Here is a 14589-nt window from a genome sequence, read left to right as displayed (position 1 = left end):
CATAAATGTTAAAGTTCTGCATGAAATAATCTAATACAATATACATTACACAAGGCAACATTACTCTAACAAATCCAAAATTCAGACACAAAATAATTAATTCACCAAACACAGCATCTTAGGCTATAGTTTTGTTCATTCTGTGTCAGATAATATTTTCATTTCCTGTTCCAAATCATCAGGCCTCTCACAACCCAACGTAATGACAAGGTTTTGAATCACCCTGTCCATGGCAAAGTTTACTCCTATAACTCCAAAGGATAAACAATGGATTACTAAAGTCGCATAGTCGTGTTATTTCTATCGCACAAGGTCATCAGGACAAGCAGTGGTCTTCAAAAATGTTGCAAAACTTTTAGGACTAATTTAAGAGTAGTTCCGAGAACAATAAAAACTTGGTATTTTCGGTCATTTGCTGTCCCTGTGATTTGGCGAGAACCATTAATCATCTGACTGACTCTTAGTTTTATATGACGAAAGCGTGGAGTATAACGAGGAAAATAAAATCGCGTATTTGTAAAATGCACAATCAACCAACGTTCATTCGAGAATTCCTGGTAAATCACGAATTTGCTGACAAGTGTTCATATCACTAACGTAACGTTTCCAACCTCTGAATGGCCTTGAGTACACCAAAGTCTTTAAATGTCCATACAGGTACAAATCTAAGGGGTTAAGTCAACGAAGGGGAACAACTTCTTTCAGAGAACTTAGCGTCTCCTCCCCGTCAGGGCTGGGATCTTCCATTAGAAAATCCATAGCGACACTTGTGGCGGACAAGATCGTAGTTAGGTTTTTTCGGGGTTGTCCCGTTTTTCCCCATATTAGGCATCTACGTCATTCTGTCACCATTTCTCCATTTCGTCACAATTCCATAGCATTCCCCGATCGCTGGCTGGCGACGCACTGCGAGGGCTGACCTAGGGACTAGGGCAGTCATGTCAATTGAAGCCCATAGGCGCAAGTGCGCGCTTTAGAGCTCAGGAGAGCCTGAGCGCTTTACAGCGGAAAGGAAAGAGACAGACGAAAGAGGTATTATATAGGCCTATCGCTTGGTCGAGCTAAATACAGGGATGGCCAGCACTGAATCAATAGATAAAGGGAAGAAAGTTTATTAAAAGTGTACCCATGTTAATTTTTAGATTTGTCTGAAAAGTATACATTCATTATAGGAATGTAAGTTTTAAGTTTAATGCTCATTTTTCACAAGTCTTTTTTATTCAAAAGGAATATTTTCTCAACATTTTTTATAGAAAGCTGAAATTTTTCAGATATGTTTATTTTGTAGCCTTACAGGTACTGAAGTGATGTTTTCGTAAATCGTAATACGTATTACTGAAGATCGTGTATTGAAAATTTTGAAAATATTCGCATGGAAAATGTTTATAAGGAAATTAATAAAAGAAAGCAACTACTGTTACATCATAAACAAAAGATATGTGCCCATGTGTTGTAAAAACGTCAGTTCTATAGCTTCAGAAGATTTCGAGAAAATAATTTAATATTCAGATGATAGGAAGTTGCTCACCAATATCATCTTAAAAGCATACTGCGATAAGAGTTTTGTTATGTAATATTAGTTACAGTTAAAACATATACCTAGATAACTTTGCTTTGTACTATAGCATTATTTTGATTAGTTTATTCATTATTTTTATAATGCTAAAGACATCATCAATATAAATTCCAGCTTATCATGTCATACTCAATCTCTTTTATTGGGATATAACTTTCTTTATGAATGATGTTTCATTCACTTAGTACAGTATAATATTATACTACTATGGAATTTACGTCAATATTTCTTCTTAACTATTTAGTATGTTATTAATGTTTAAAACACAACTGCAATATTAAGAAATTGGTGTTAGTACTTTTTTTTCAGACAATATACGTAATATCAAACAGAAAGAAGCCATATAAAAATAACGACATAAAATTTCACGTTCCGTTTGAAGTTTGTGCACCACTGTTTTTTAAATCAAACAGGCTGCTTATTCATACACGTAACCGTTTCTCATTCCATACCTGCGCTTGATGCCAGCGCACGACGTCAATGTCAGAAAAATGCGCTTGCTTTGACATCACTGGACTAGGGCAACCCGCAGAACTGTATAGTAGGATCGCTCTTTGGATCCCCAGTTAAAGACAGAGGCTACAGCACGCTGAGCGGTTGTCTTTTGAAGTAAGACGGTCCCCCCAACCTTTTCTGTCCACTCGGGGGATGAGGTAATCTCTGTTTCCACTTTCTGAGGCAAACATAAATGTTGCCAATTCTCCCCTGAATGCTAACACTAACTGCAGTCTTTCTTAATATGTCCAAACAATTCACAAGTGTTTTCGTTCGTTGTTTGAAAGTCTTCTGTAATTTTATTATTATTATTATTATTATTATTATTATTATTATTATTATTACTGTTATTATTTCCTGGAGTATATTCTACATTACTTAGTTTTTTACAACCCCAAGATAGCAATGATAGATGAACAGCAATTCTAAAGACATAATTAACTTTATAACCCTGCCCAACCCATACCCATCAAGGATATCAAATTAGCCATGCAGTAAGAAACATGCAGTGGAGGAGCTCGCAGCCTCACGTGGACACGAAGTGTTACGATTTCCTCCGTACCACTGTGTTCTAAATCCTTTGGGAATGTTAAATGTTATGTTTTATTTAACGACGCTCACAACTGCCGAAGTTATATCAGCGTCGCCGGTGTGTCGGAATTTTATCCTGCAGGAGTTCTTTTACATGCCAGTAAATCTACTAACATGAGCCTGTCGCATTTAAGCACACAAATGCCATCGACCTAGCCCGGGATCGAACCCGCAACCTCGGGCATAGAAGGTCAGCGCTATACCAACTGCGCCAACCAGGTCGACCTTTGGCATCAACTGAAGTCTTATGTTAGAAAAAACAATATTATCCCGACTTGAGTCTAAAGCGCTTTCAGAATAAGAAGGCATATAAGGCGGAGCTAGTTCAGGCCGGTCTATGTCGACTAGCCAGTGACAGTGAAGCGGTGTTGCCTAGTTAAATCGTCGCGAAGTCTCGCTGAAGCGTCGCGTATTAGTTTCTTTCTTGCGCGCACAATACTTATGGCTAGGAATGAATTTAAAGCTATGGCATTCGATAGAGCTACGAATTCTGAATCCAACAGTACAAGAATGGCAATTGTATGTCAACTGGTTCGCGTGTTATCGCTTTAAGACTAAACAGAGATATCCAACCTACAGCATAGAACATATTTTGCTCTGAATTCCGTCTCTGTGAACGAAGATAGAATCTGTTTATTTTCAAATTCAGATGTGGACTGTTTTCTCTTGTGTGATGTGTAACTTACCGTAACAATGTTTCTTGAAGGGATTGCAATTGGCTCTGGTGTTTCATCTGTTATACGCAAAAGGATAGTCCTACAATCACAAGCGAGGAGTATGGTATTTTTGTATATAATTTTTTAAAGGACTATCTTATGATGCAATGCGAGTCAGTTCTTCACAAACAAAGAATCTGACTGCAGAGGCGTATGGTTTAGAAGTGCATACGTTATCTCATATTCTTGGATAGGACAAAGAGACAATTAAAATAGGTTGTATACTTGAATTTACCTCTCCTGGAAAATAACGCAAAACAAACGTGTTAATTATTTGTACAATTTTCAGAACCGTGTATTACTTCATCGTACGATATTTTAAATATATTAGTAGTTATGTGTTAGCAGTGCCATTATAATAGAATGTGGAAAGAAGAAGAAAGCTGATAATAACCGTAGGTACGATTTTCACTTTTCATTGGAATATTATACATGGTATAAGACGAAATATTGCATAAACATATGAGATATTTGGATGATATTGTAAACATAAACACTCCTGCCTCTTTTTCCATGAATTATACGAAGAGCATTAACAACATTCTTCCTTAAGAGCATTAGAAAACTTTATAAAATAAAGCACATTAACTACATTTCACTTTTAAAATAAATACAGGCATGCTAGGAACGAGGAGATTTTATAATTCCAAAACTCAATTCCTATTTTAAACACCTTTCGTTATATATATATATATATATATATATATATATATATATATATATATATATATATATATATATATTACAATCTATACGTTTTTTTTCTAATATACAATTTTATCTTCAATATATTAACGATATTATTGGATTACGGTTTTCATATTCGCTTCTGTACAACTACCTTCACTCATAGGTTTATATTGCCACAGGCCAGAGTGATAGAACACAGAATCCTGGACTTCTAGGTAGGTATAAGCTTGAGGATTAAATTAAATTAGATAGACTTGATTTAACAAAGTAAAAGAAAGTACGGTAATCTTCAATTTCAATATGAGTACTGAATTAGGCCTACATATGAACAGATATGCTTATATTCTTATAGCCGGATTCTTAGAAAGAATATGGAACACTGGACCTCTAGATATGTAAAAATTAGATGATAAAATAAAATTGGACTTAGTTTAACAAAGAAATATAAAATAATCTACAGTTTCAGTATGAGTACTGAATTATATATGAACAGACATTATGATTACGTTGCATTATAGCCAGATTCGTAACCAGACTGTAGAACCCTGGACCCCTAGGTATGTATAAGCTAGAGAATTAAATTAAATTATATAGGCTTCATTTAACGGAGGAAAAATAAAATACTTTCTAACTTCAATACTAAATGACGTATCTACAGATATGTTTTCGTTTTGTTATCGCTAGATTCTTAGGCTGCCCCTACAAACAAACTGTACCTTATCTTTCCTCTGGAGAAATAAACAATAATAAATTCAGCGTCGCTGTACAAGGAAGTCTGAGTAAGAATTAAAACATTCTTTCTCAGACATTAGCAAAGTAAATTTCTACATATCTGTCACTTTATTTCGCAAGTCAGTGACTCCAAGAGCTACTGATCTATGAAGCGAAGAAGTAATAAAAATTGAGATGAGAATTACTTCAGTAAGAGTAATTATATTTAAACATTACACACAATGAAGAAACAGGCCTTGACCCGCTCGCTCAGCGAGAGGGCTAAGACTGATATGTTCTGTTCTTATATCTGTTGCCTCTGTCTTCCACGTCTCGTGCACCGTGCACTGTGTGACAACGTCGAACTGTTGCTAGCACTCAATTGGCTTAGGCCATATGCCTTCTTATTCTGAAACCGCTATAGTGTGTTAACTTCTGCGTGTTGGAGCTGCAACAATTGGTCCTCATAATTGGTCCTCCTGTGTTCAACATGCAATTAAAACGGAAGGGAATTATATGAAGCACGACAGGGACAGTAACCAAGAGAGATTTGTGATTCCTTTAGGAGAGAGTGACGACGAATAGAGGTAAGAGAAGAAAAATGCCACATTTTATTACATAACATTTCAGATTTCGCTGCGAATTTAGACACGAAACACAAATTGACAATATTATTTCCGTGTTATTATTATTATTATTATTATTATTATTATTATTATTATTATTATTATTATTATTATTATTATTGATGATGTAGTCTAAGTATGAAATATATTAGTTTGAAGAAGTTGACCGTACAATGATTCTAAAACGGATCTTTATACACACAGTAACTCAAAATTAACCATTCATTAATTCGTGATTGATTGAATGAAAGTACAATTTGTTGTATAGAAATAAATATACGATTGTTTCATACCCACGTGGCGAAGTCAATGTAAAACGTGACAACTGCGCGTCTAGAAATTTCCGCACGCGTCCCTTAATGACCGGGGTGGACCGTGTGGCTAAGTTCTTCTAGCAACAAAAGAGACCGACTGGGGATCCTTTGAAAAAGCCCTCAGAGCCACTGCCTTACTACTCCTTCTTACCCCACCCACCTTTTCTACCAGTGCGGTCATGGCGTTCTAGTTACGCTCGGCTGCATCAACATTCGTTCTCGCGGCGGCAGCTACATAATACGCTATCAAGAATTACAAATGAACAGATAATAAAATCCTTAGGAACATACATTCACAAAATAAGATAAAAATGAATGAGGGAAATAAATAAGTTAAAAGACATGTAAAATAAAATTTAAAATGTATGTGTGCATATAATGTAAGAAGGTCTACCTATGTATATATCGTCCCATTACTAGTAAAGCCGATTAAGTCCGCTTTTTGTGTAAAATAAGTTGAGTACAGTCCCCGACAGTCTTTCTGTGCTCTGTATTCTTCTAAAATGAAATAAGTCCGAAATGTTGCATGCAGGCAACAAAGCAATTACTTTATTTGAAGAATTCATTATGATTTCTTGTGCATTGATAAAGTTTAAATTCCTGTTTTTACAAAACTTGCATTAGTGGTCTTCCAACTGGTTTTACTGGTAATAGGACGATAAATAAATTGTACGTTGATAAGTGAGTGATAGCTATATGACCGGGTGTCAATGCTGTCATTCAACATTGTAACGCACTCCAGCCAAATTAATAAATATATAAATAAATACGTATATAAATAAATAAACAGTACGCGTACTACAGTTTAAAGAGAACTGGAACATGGAAAAATCTAAATCCGTGAAGAAATACTAGGGCTTACTTTCAAAGTAAATGGGAATACGATTATTGTGTTGTTGAAGACGAAAGAATTGCTTGTTTACTGTGTCCCATCCAATTTATTTCTACTCGTCATTTCAATATTAAATCACATTTCAACAAAACCCACATTAAGAATTATGGAATGCGCAGACTTTCGGGTAAGTTCATTATTACGAACTGTATATTGATTTTATTTATTTAACTTACATAATGTTAAATTAAGGACGTCACTCGTTGTGTTCATTCTGAATTTAAATTAATAGTGATTTTCAAGGTTCATTACTTCAATGCTATAAGTTTATCTTTCCGTAGGTGATGATAGGAGGAAAGTTTTCGAAAATCAAAAGCAGGTTAGGTGCAAAGAAATCTCAAAGAAACTACCGACAGGAAATCTAGCATATTTGTAAACCTTGAAACGAGATAACGTATTATAAATACAGGGACATCATTTTATTTTTACTAACATTTTTAATATTAACCTGTCTATACCTTTAGAGAACCGGAAACACCGCTTGCTCCCCCCTCCAAGACTGGAGTTCGATGATAATTACTGGCGTAAAACACAAATCACTCTACTAGGTATAGGAAGGAAGAAAAGTAGTTCATCCATTTACGTAAACTAGGAAATAAAGCGATTTTTAGTTTGATAATTTTCATTAGGTTTTTCTTTAATCAAAGTACAGTACTGTATTAAGAATAAGTGTTTTTACTCACGAAATGAGTTATCCATGCGAACGTATTCATTATGCAGTGTATACTGTCTACAGCACATTAGCGTACAATATAGAGAAATAAGTTAAATTGAAAAATAATCATAATATGAATATTTAAACACAATTTTGAAAATGGTGGCCGTTCATTTCGATACAGGCTTCAGTTCTTTTGTGCATATTATCGCACTATAGACTATTGCATCTAATTCCAATTGCCAGTTTCGTCCTTCGTACTAGTAACTCATGTTGAAATAATTCTGTACCTACTCTACGTACTGTAAATTCAATCTTCACTTCTGCCCGACCCGAAAATCTAAAATTACTCAGACATGCTATCTACTGTCCGTCCAAGTAGTTATGCCGCAGGATTGTAGAAAGGAAGGAAATCACGTGACAGTTAATTACTTAACGAGGCCCTTTTATTTAAGTTAAATTAAACAGCTGTATAATATTACGTAAACTTCCAATTCCTAAGAGAAATTAATGTTTTCAGAAAAGAGCTAAGACAGCCCAGCTATTACAGAGGGGCGAGCAGAAGCAGGTGGGGGAAATCGGGATGCGATGTAGGCAAACGGACAGTACCTGTGCGAAAATATGATTCAATATTGAAAGCTCTTTCGTCACTGGAAAACGCGAACATATTTCTGGAACGTACTATACTCAGTAACTCAGTACTGCTTACTATCTGCGGTCTTGGTTCTGTGTGGAGTTGGAACTTTCTTAGTAGAAGGGGTGGGAGTGAAGTACATTCAAAAACTCAGGTACAATAAAAATTGAAGTAAAAATAAAATTATGTCCCTGTACAATGAATTTATTACAACCCTGTTTGAAAATTACAGTGACGCCACTGATGGACCTTGCACGGGCAGAAAATGTAAACAACTCTACGCGGAAGTCGATCATCCCCAATAGAAGTGGAGTGAGGCTGACGTCATATTTCCGCTACTTACGGGTTCTGCAGGCCTGGACTAGGGGGTTGCCTGCTCGAAACCTTAATGTAGTCAGCCGGTATGGGTTTGGGAATGCGCCTAGCTTGAGGGTTAGCGCAACAGATCGTAACAGATCGCAGTGTTGGGCCACAGTGCTCCCTCCAGTAAATTCCATTCCATTCCATTCCTCCTACTCTAGTCTAACAGATTAGGCGGGGTGAGGTGGAGTGTACGCACTCGCTGCGACTACAAGCGCTGCACATATTGACGGCTCGTCTTCTCCTTTCCAAGCATCAGATGCTCTAACTTCTCTATAACTGAAGTGTTGGCCGAATAACGGTCTATTTTTCAAAATTGAGTCTTTAATAGAATAATGCTCTGTATAGTCTTACACAGCTGTCACAAAAATTGATTTTCAATATATATGTATCAAAGGAGCTTCTACACGAGTGAATTTATTGGTTGAAACAACGGTCTATGTCACTAGTCAGTTCTAGCGTATCCAGTTGTTTACATCGTATCGGGAGTTATTGCACGAGAGTTTGTTCTCTTTACGAATATTGGGCACTTGAACTCTGTGTATCAGGTTTCGGTTATCTATTACGTAAAATGGACGACTCCAAGACAGTGACGATTACTATGGTAGATATTGACCGGCTAAATAAATCTAAAAAAAAATGATCCCGACAAATTAATACAGAGGCATCATTTTATTTTTACTTCAATTTTTATTGTACCTCAGTTTTCCAATGTACTTCACTCCCACCCCTTCTACTAATGAAGTTCCAACCGTCCTCCACACAGAACCAAGGCCGCATATGCAGCCAAAGTCATCTTACGGTCATACTAAACAGTACTGAGTTAGTGAGTATAGTACGTTCCAGAAATATGTTCGCGTTTTCCAGTAACGAAAGAGCTTTCAATATTGAATCATATTTTCGTACAGGTACTGTTGTTCGTTTGCCTACGTCGCATCCCGATTTTACCCACTCGCTTCTGCTCGGCCCTCTGTAAAGGCTAGTGGCTGGGCTGTCTTAGCTCTTTTCTGAAAACATTAATTTATGTTGGGAATGAGACGTCTACGTAATATTATACAACTGTTTAAAATAACTTAAATAAAAGGGCCTCGTTAAGTAATTAACTGTCACCTGATTCCCCCCTTTCTACGATCCTGCGACAAAACCACTTGGACGGACAGTAGATAGCATGTCTGAGTAATTTTATCTGTGCGGGTCGGGCAGAAGTGAAGATTGAATTTACAGTACGTAAGGTACTTTTTTATAAAGTAGGTACAGAATTATTTCAACATGAGTTACTGGTACGAGGGACGAAACTGATAATTGGAATTAGGTACAATAGTCTGTAGTGCGATAATATGCACAAAAGAACTGAAGCCTGTATCGAAATGAATGGCCACCATTTTAAAAAATGTGTTTAAATATCCATATTATGATTATTTTTCAATTTAACTTCATTCTCTATATTGTACGCTAATGTGCTATAAACAGTATAATATACACTGCATAATGAATACGTCAGCATGGACAGCTCAGTTTTTGAGTAAAAACACTTATTTTTAATACAGTACTGTATTTTGATTAAACAAAAACCTAATGAAAATGATCAAACTCAAAATCGCGATATTTCCTACTTTACGTAAATGGATGAACTACTTTTCTTCCTTCCTATACCTAGTAAAGTAATTTGTTTGTATTTTACGCCAGTATCATCGAACTCCATTCGTGGAAGGGGGTAGCAAACGGTGTTCCCGGTTCTCAACCGTTAATCCAAAGGTATAGTCAGGTTAATATAAAAAATGTTAGCAAAAATAAAATTATGTCCCTGTATAAATAAGTGGAAAGATGTGTCACGAAAGTCGCTGAGGGTTCGTGTCTTGAGAATACAACAAGGAAGACGAAGTCGCAAGTTAGTGCGAAAGATTCCCCAAGTAATTGAAGTTCCTGTCTTTTTGTTCCAGGGAAAACACTCGTCTTTATTTACATGAATCTTCGTTATACTTTTTGTCAAGGAAAAAATACTCGTCTTTATTTTTAGGTCACTATTTGAGAAGAAACTGCCTTCTGAAGGATGCACTGGAAAGAATGGTTAACGAGAGAAGAGTTCGGGGCAGAAGAAGGCATAGATGATAGACGACATTAAGATATATGAATTATATGAGACAAAGAGGAAGGAAGAAAATAGGAAAGACTGGAGAAGCTGGGTTTGCAGTGAAAGACCTGCCCTTGGGCTAAACACTATGAATGAATATTATATTACGAGATTCACGGGAAATATAACAAAAGTGGTTACATTTACTGAAAAATTTATAAAACTCCCCGTAAGAAATTGTGTTTAACTATTAAGCTGCATTTTATCGCTCACGTGCAGCTTGATATTGTAGTGTACTTCTTTAGTCTTAGTATAAAGGGCAGACGCTTACCCTCCGACTCATTGGTCTTAAAAAATGGGGGGAGGGTTGACCAACTTCAAAATCTTAGTTCTTTCGTGTCACCATTGAAATTATACAAGTTTTATGGGCAAAAAGATACCATTAAAAGACTAACTACAGTATTTAGGTTGCTAAAGTCACAATTACAATCGCTGATCACTCCAGAACGATCGTAACAAATCCCGTCCTATTCACATACTCGCATTTGTTGTATGTCCACTATGCCTTGGTTTTCAATTTTATAGGCACTCTCTTAACCCATTCAGAAACTTCCTCCCGCCAGAATTAAAACAGACTTTAGTGCAAACCCTCGTACTACCACTGTTTGACTATTGTGACGTAATACTTACAGACTTGACAACTGACCTTTCGAAAAAGCTGCAGCGTGTGCACAATATGTGTGTCAGATTCATCGGTAATGCTCACAAATTTCACCACATTACACCCTCGTTCAAATCTTTATCCTAGTTGCAACTTAGTAACCGTAGAACACTTCATTCGCTCTCTCTTCTGTTTCGAGTTCTCCACACTTCTACTCCAAATTATCTTCGTTCCCGGTTTAACTACTTATCCTCCAATCACAATCTAAACACCAGGTCACAGGAGAGCCAAATCCTAGCAATTCCTGCCCATAGAACATCCCACTATTCATCCTCTTTTACTGTGTCAGTCCCCCGTGAATGGAATTCTCTACTTTAGGAGAATAGGGGCTGCCAGACAATAACCAATTTCAAGAAAAGGCTAAACGATTTCTTACGGGCGCAGTCAAATTGAAGTTATAATCGTGATCGAGTTTAATAATTTAATTTAATTTAGGTATGACTATCATTATTATTATTATTATTATTATTACTATTATTATTATTATTACTATTATTATTATTATTATTATTATTATTATTACATAATTATTTAATTGGTGTTGTGAAGATGAAAAGAATTGACATTGTATTATATTAATTATGTATTATATTGTCTTGTATTGTAGTATTGCATTGCTTTGAATTGTATTGTATTGTATTATGTTACTGTATATTCATAGCATTGTAGTAATTTTCTATCATACTGGTTCAGTGGAAGAGAAGGCCGAATGGCCTTAACTCTGCCAGTTAAAATAAACCATTATTATTATTATTATTATTATTATTATTATTATTATTATTATTATTATAAAAATGGAAATAAGGCCTATTGTGCTTAAATAATTCGAGAATATGTGCTGTTTACATTGAGAACTATAAAGTTTCAGGAGATTGAAATTTACGATAATAATTATTGTGTGTATTCAGTATATAATATGATCTTCTTCGTTCAAGGTCAATCTTTTCATAGCCGGAAATTCTCCACATTCAAGCAAGCATCTGCTCTTATTTCAAACATGTCACTAGACCCTCACAAGTTTGTACGCATTAATTTCTAATTTTTAAGGTACAGACATTAAATAAGAACACAAAACTTCTGCAATACATATCTCAATTGTATCAAGTTCGAAAATATAAACACGCTTACGACCTACCTTTCAACACAGGTCCACGCAACTGCTACGTCCTCTCCCCCCTGTTTGACTCGAACGACTAAACCGAGGTCACTTTACAACCCTCAATATATTTGCTCCCTAGAGAGCGTTGCATAAGCACGTGGTTAATACCAATCGAAGGAGAATTGGCGGGAGAATTCCCGGAAATAGAAATATATTGCGATATTGTGATCATTTTACCGAGCGGAGAAAACTGCATGGGCAAGAATAATGAAAGGATAATAAATAGGTTGATTTTTTTAATTCTCATGTCGCCCTTGGAGAAAACAATTAATTCGCACCCTATCTATAAGTACAGTAGGCCTATATGTTAATATTAAAATCAGCATATCAAAGTTCCTGACCTGTTTCATTATCCAAAGAGTTGCCGAGCATCAAAATAGTCAGCGAATAGCACAGCTAAATTAATAAATTATGATCATTTAAAGACTATGTTTTACGACCAAAAACCAAATTCTTTATTTCAGAACTTGTATTAACTAGATGCGCGTTTATTTCTTTCTAAAAAAAAGATATCCGCGGGTAAGAGACGCTAGCCCGAGGGTGTGTTATATTGATATTTCTAAATCTTACGCTCATTTTAGAATAGCATGTTGAAATTCATCAGAAAGAACTGTCGGACTCTGTATAATATATGAATCTGTCATAAACAATGTTAGCTTACGCATTTCGATTAAAGGAATGAAGTCACAATCTTTGTCTACAATAGGCCTAATCTCACTCGATGTTTTGATTTTTCTAGAGAAGATCAAAACTCGAGTGGAATTTAATAGACTGTTACACGATTAGAAGACATTATGTAGAGATTAGAAGAAATAAAGTATTCTAACATAATAATTGACTTATTAAAATACTAAACTGTCTTGAAAATGTATTATTGTATCATCTCGTCATTACGAATATCCCGCTAGATGGCAGTAGTATGTTATGATTCGCTGTTCTGTTGTTATCAGTTGTGCCAACTAGACAATCTTCATTGAACTCTATGGACGATTATTAGTCAAGAAGGTTTTGTTGATTCAGTTTTACTTTTATTAAACCATTTGCGTTCCATTTCAATTATCAATATATATGAAACAATATCTGATACGTGACATCCATAATCTCATACAGCAGAAGTTATAACGTAACCTAAATAATATAAACAAGATAAATGACAGAAAAGTTTTAATCAAGGATGATGAAATAAACATGGATCATTTTAAAAGGTGCAATTATTGAAAGTACAATGTTGACAAACAAAAAAACAAATGCTAGGGAGCTGATAAAAAACAAATGCTGGATAGATGATAAAATTGTAGCATAAGCAGCCACGATTGGTTGGAACCGGTGTTCCGTACAGTTTTATTAGTGAAAAGTAGAATGACGTAGTAAAAGTGTAAGAGTCTATAGTAATCTCACTAGAGGTTTCGATTTTTCTAGAGAAAATCAAAACTCGAGTGGAATTTAATTGACTGTTACACGATTAGAAGGAAGTATATCGAGATTAGAAAAAATAAAGTTCTCTAATACAATAACATAATAATTGATGTAGAAAAATACTAAACTGTTTTGAAAATGTATTATTGAACCAGCTCTTCGTTACGAATATCCCGCTAGATGGCAGTCGTGCACTATGATTACCTGTTCTCTTGTTGCCAATTGTGCCAACTATACAATCTTATTGACCTCTATGAACGATTACTAGTCAAGAGGCTTTGATGATTCAATTTCATTTTTATCAAAACATTTGCATTTCCTTTCAATTATCAAAATATATGAAACAATATCTGATACGTGACTATCCATAATCTCATACAGCAGAAGTTATTACATAACATAAATAATATAAACAAGATCAATGATAGAAGAGTTTTAATTAAAGATGATGAAATAAGCATGAATCATTATAAAAGGTATAATTATTGGAAGTACAATATTTGCAAACAAACAAATGCTAGGGAGGTGATAAAAACAAATGCTTGGGAAGTGATAAAATTGTAGGATAAGCAGCCATGATTAGTTGGAACACGTCGTTCCGTACCGTTTTATTGGTCAAAAGTAGTATGAGGTAGTAAAAGTGAAATAGTCACAATAAAAATTCTACATCTCTTTCTCGGTCTCCAAATGCAATTAAACTACAAACTTGCAAATAATTTTATTATCATTTCTTTATTATTATTATTATTATTATTATTATTATTGTTATTATTATTATTATTGTGTTAACCCAATACTCGCTACTCGCTCTTCCTTAGCATGTTAATATTAATAATTTTATTTTTAATAATAATAATAATAATAATAATAATAATAATAATAATAATAATAATAATAATAATAACATATTTTTATAAGTTAAGACTTTCTGCCATAGCACATACTGTAGTTCAGATTCTTAA

At 34.9% G+C, this 14589-nt stretch overlaps 1 protein-coding gene across 1 annotated transcript in view; it reads right to left on the bottom strand.

The window, feature by feature from the left end:
• The window catches only part of LOC138709026 (protein croquemort-like), a 152673-nt gene extending 140453 nt beyond the window's left edge, over positions 1–12220 (bottom strand). The window contains exon 1 of the mRNA XM_069839490.1: positions 12188–12220. The gene's annotated coding sequence lies outside the window, so the exon portion shown is untranslated. The remainder of the gene's footprint in view (positions 1–12187) is intronic.
• Positions 12221–14589: the final 2369 nt, after the last annotated feature.

Source organism: Periplaneta americana, chromosome 11 (assembly GCF_040183065.1).
Source record: "Periplaneta americana isolate PAMFEO1 chromosome 11, P.americana_PAMFEO1_priV1, whole genome shotgun sequence".
Lineage (NCBI taxonomy): Eukaryota > Metazoa > Arthropoda > Insecta > Blattodea > Blattidae > Periplaneta > Periplaneta americana.
The sequence above is the reverse complement of the archived record's forward strand: the minus strand, read 5'-3'. Positions and strand labels throughout refer to the sequence as shown.